Here is a 5,000-nt window from a genome sequence, read left to right on the forward strand (position 1 = left end):
GTCCAAAAATCCTAATGTTATTGCCTAGATCTATTTTCCAGGTCATCCAGCTTTGTTTGTAAATGTGTATTTTGTTTCAGCAGAAACTCAATGTTGATTTCCTGTTCTTGTATTTTATTTTCCATGTCATTCACAGCTTCTTCTATGCCTGTCATCTGGATCTTCTGTTGTTGCAGGTCCATATGTAACAAGTCTATTTGTTTTGCAGTTTTTCTATGAAAGTGTCTATTTTAGTATCCATTTTATCCATCTTAGCAGTAAGTTGCTGGACTATAATTATCAGAGACTGAAGTTCTTTCTCGATGCTGGAGTCTTGAGAATTTGTCTTACTGGAACTCATTTCAGACTGATAAACTGACAGGAAAATTTCCAAAGTAATTTCTGACAGGAATATTATTAAGATTTCCTTTCTTTTTTAGATATAGTTCAAGAACTATATAAAACAAACATATTTAGAAAGAAAATTACTTCAAGAATTAATTTTTTAAGTAATTAATTCCTGTCAATGTAATGAAATTGGTGGAGCTGAAGAAATCTGCTGCTATCCTGTGTTCATCCTTGGCCACGCCCCTCAGCTTTTATTTCTGATCTTTTAGCTATATATATATATATATATATATATATATATATATATATATATGTAAATATGGTACAGCATATTATATATTAATTGTCAAGAATGAGCCCTCCATGTCCACTCTCCATATAGCTTCATCTCTGTTCTACTTAGTGCAGCTGAGCTCTTCAGGCCTATTGCATCCAGCCATCTGAAATATGGCCCATTTATTTATTTATTTATGTATTTATTTATTAATTTTGTTGATTGATTAGTTAGTTATTTATCATACAAGTGGGCCCATCTGTTAAACTTTTACAGCCAAAACTCAAGCTTAAAGAGCAAGACAAGATGGTTGCAAAGCAAGAATGCAAACTTAATATAAAAAAAAATACATATAGGCAGAATACATGGCATGCAGAAGATAGAACAATATTGTAACAGAAGCTACAGTACACATAGGAAAACATGCTGAAGACAGTAATATTACAAAATTATAAAAAAAGTAACAATATACAATTTATACAATAAATGTGCAAATTTTAATCCGTAGGCAAATATCAACATGCAAATAAATTTAAATATTTATTGGTTTATGCGCTTTGCCTTCTCAACCTATATATACCTATACCTCAGCCATATCCTATGGTCTGTTATAAGAGGAGCTAAACTGTTTCAGATCAGCACAGAGTTACTAATGCTGTCATTTGCATCCTTGAATCTGTTGAGGAAGTCATTATTTCCTGGAAACTCAAAAGAGCAGTCTTTACCAACCATACCAAATGTGTTGTTTCTGTGTATCTTCTCAGAATTAAGTCTATTGTCTTAACAAAATGGCAATAGGATAGCTCTACAGTTGTCTAACAAATCACTCTGAGTTCAGTTTGAAATATTCATAACTTTAATGTGTGGTAATGCCAGAGTGCTCAGTCCCCCTGTTCTTCATAATTTTCCTAAAATACCCTTCATTTTCAGCATCCAATCATTGAGACTTATCATTATGATAACAACCTGACCTTCATTACTTCATGTTATCCACCATCTTCTTAAATTTCCCTGTCTGCCTGAATTAGAACTCTATTCATGAATGCCTCACAATGATAGAACATGGGATTGGATTTAATAAAATCGATACCGCATTTTGGTGACTCATTCTAAACTTAAAAAAGGTAAAGTCTTTCTATGGAGAATTTGAAACTGCACTTCTGCCTAAATAGTTAGGCTTATAGTTTGAACCAAACTTAATCTGCTTCAACAGAGCCTGAAACATGCATTATGCTATATACTATGCTTCCAAACTCTTATGTAATCTCTAGACTGTGGATAAAAGAAGTCTGTATCATTCTTGGTTAAGCGGCCCTTATTCCTGTGACTTAAAAAGCATTTGCCATTATCTTAACAAACTCTACAACTAACACTTCAAACTCCACCTCTATCTAAATAAAATTTTTAGGTGTATATTGTAGTCCTCTAAGAAAGAAATATCATCTTGCAGGATTCAATAAAGTCCATGTACGCTACGTGTAGAGCCTGCACGGAATATATCTGTGTACACGGCCATGGTTCTCCCTTAGCAGCACACCATACATATTAATTATGGTGCGTGCCTAAGGGAAGTCATAGCAACATGGATATTAAACCCGTGTAAGGCTGACGGCACACCCATATGCCTTTTGGCCCATTAACCTAGGCTGAAAGGTCTGCAGAATATAGTAATTCAGTAAATTGGCTTTTTTAATCTTATTTATTTATTTATTTATTTTTACATTTATGTGCTTGTTTGCATGGTGCAGCTCACCATTTAACTATGCTAACCTTGTGCAATCGTACATCAGACATCTGCTAGACATCTAAAAATAGAAACTGGATGCATTTAATTTTATTTATTTTTTTTATTTTTTTGTGCACGTTTGCACAATGTACTGCATTATTTAGCTATTTATTTAGCACAATGCACTTATGAAGTAGACATGTGCCAGACACCTAAAAATAGAAACCAGGTATATTTCATTGTTGAGGTTCTGTGGTGCTTAGCCAAGCACAAACCCGTGCAGTGAAGCTGTGCTGCGCTTACAGGCATCTTCGCAATAGATCTGAAAATATATGAGTTCCCCTCACTATCCCAGAGGCTAGATAGTTTGAGTTATGACCTACAGTGCAAGACGTCCCAGGTTTGAAACCTGGGCAGGAATACTTTTTACATCTACTGCTGTGAAAGTGTCAGGTGATTTTCACATCAGTTCACTGTAAATGCATTAATATTTAAATTTACAAAATGTGCGCAATACTAAGCACTGCTTAAACATGTGTCATGATCTTCTCAAGTTTGCATGATGCTAAGCTTTGGTTAAACATGGGTTTTGTGAATTTGCATGATGCATAGCGACGCAGAGTGTTTTTAAAAGTTACAGTATGACATGCAAGGGCAGGAATGCAGCCTATTTAAAGGCAATAGGCAGGAATATCACATTATTCCTTGTAGTCTGATCTTGACTGTGGGTATGGCTGCTGTCATGGGGGAAGGTGTGTGATTTAAGGCACAAAGGTGGGGTGTGCAGGAGTCCAGTGTTTTCATTAGACTCCTGATAGAATGCTACAGACCCTGGCTGCTGCAGGGTGGCTATCAGGCCTCAGAGCATAAGTCTGTGGCCTAGAATAGTTTTAGCAGGGACCTGACCAGTGCAACTGGTATCCCCCACACTGGTGAGCAGTGTTGTTACTACTATGATGACCTGTATCATAGGAAGATGGGAACCTTGGATACCTGGATCCAAGAGGATCAGGATGGGTGCACCTCACAGATATGTAAGTATGTTTTCTAGTAATTTATAAATATATATGCTTGAATCTGTGAAAAACTGGTATTCATAATGGTTTCCTTCTCTTACCACAACTGCAGAAGAGAGGGCGTGCAACATCCAATCCCATGCAAGGTGTTTGGCCAGGATGAGACAACTATGTGGTCTGTAAGAAAATCAATAAAGTAATAAATTAAAGCATAACTTAATAATAAAATAAAATTTAAATACAGATCTTGCCGTCTTAACAGCCATGTATGAAATACCTAGGACATCATAGACTTTCATTAATGTGTCAGTGCATATCTGAGGTGGCAAAGCAAGTGAAAGCAAGTAAGCTTTCAGTACTGTGTAGCATAGCTTCAAACCATTAGTTAATGTTGTGGTTTACCCAGATTAAGAGTCAATGTTGTGGTCTGCTCATTGTCTGAAATATGCTGTAGATTGCACTCAATAAATGAATAGGGTAAATATGTAAGTTAACAGAAGTTCTACACAGCTATCCATGTGTGTAAATGCAAGATTTGAAACAACATGACTCAATAAAGTGTAAAAAGATATGGTGCCCTGATAATTTATTTTTCAATTAACACGTTCAGTGTTACTGTAATCACTACTCATGAGTTCTAATCCCACACCAGCCAAATGAGACATTGTGCAGTATGCCAAACTGTTTGATCACGTCATAAATAAATGTTCTGCAATACCCAGATTAACAGCCTCAATGTTGTGTGCTGCTCATTTTTGTCTGAAATATACTGTAGGTTGCAGTCAATAAATGAATAGGGTAAATGTGTAAATTAACAGAAGTTCTATACAGCTATCCATATGTGTAAATGAAGATTTGAAACAACATAAGTCAATAAAGTGTAAAAGGAGATTGTGCCCTGATAATTTATTTTTTCAAATAAAATGTTCAGTATTACTGTAGTCACTGCTTGTGAGTTGTAATCCTATACCAGCCAAATGGGAAATTGTGCAGTATCTACTACTGTACTGGCTTATGATATAGCAAAACATAACCATACTTGCATGTGAAGTGCACAGCCATAGACCTGTGCCATGACTGACCAGCTGTTAATTGTAATCAGTGTACACGAACATACCTCTCAACTGTCATGATTTTTGCAGAATGCACTGAATATTGCCCCATATATCTGGTCTGTTTGGCATATTATCTTGTTTAAATGGCCAGCCTCTGCCATACTGCAGATCAGTGTCAGAAAAAAACTGTCAGTCCTCTGATTTGCAAATATATGACATCACTGGAAATGCTATTTAATGACAAATCTGTTATCAGAACACGTTGCTACTGTTGTATGAGCACACTATAAGAATGCTCCCTGTTGGTGTGCCTTTCTACCAACATTATGTATGGTTTGGTCCATAATGTCCCATGCTAGGATGTTGAGAGGTATGTACGTGGAACATCATATATACAATATAAGCAACATTGAATGAATACAGGCGGCATTGCCATCTGTACTATAGTATGTGTGTAAGGAGCAGGGTAGTATTTCAAATAATAAATGGTGTAGCAGTCAGTGGTCTCACAAGTGAAATATAACATATCTAGAAGCATATAGTTGTAGTCTGTTTAGTTATATTATCTCAAAAGTTTCTAATGTTCTTTTTTCTCTCACCCC

The sequence above is a fragment of the Protopterus annectens genome, chromosome 2.part1, assembly GCF_019279795.1.
Source record: "Protopterus annectens isolate FY-2018-M chromosome 2.part1, PAN1.0, whole genome shotgun sequence".
Taxonomy (NCBI): Eukaryota; Metazoa; Chordata; order Ceratodontiformes; family Protopteridae; genus Protopterus; species Protopterus annectens.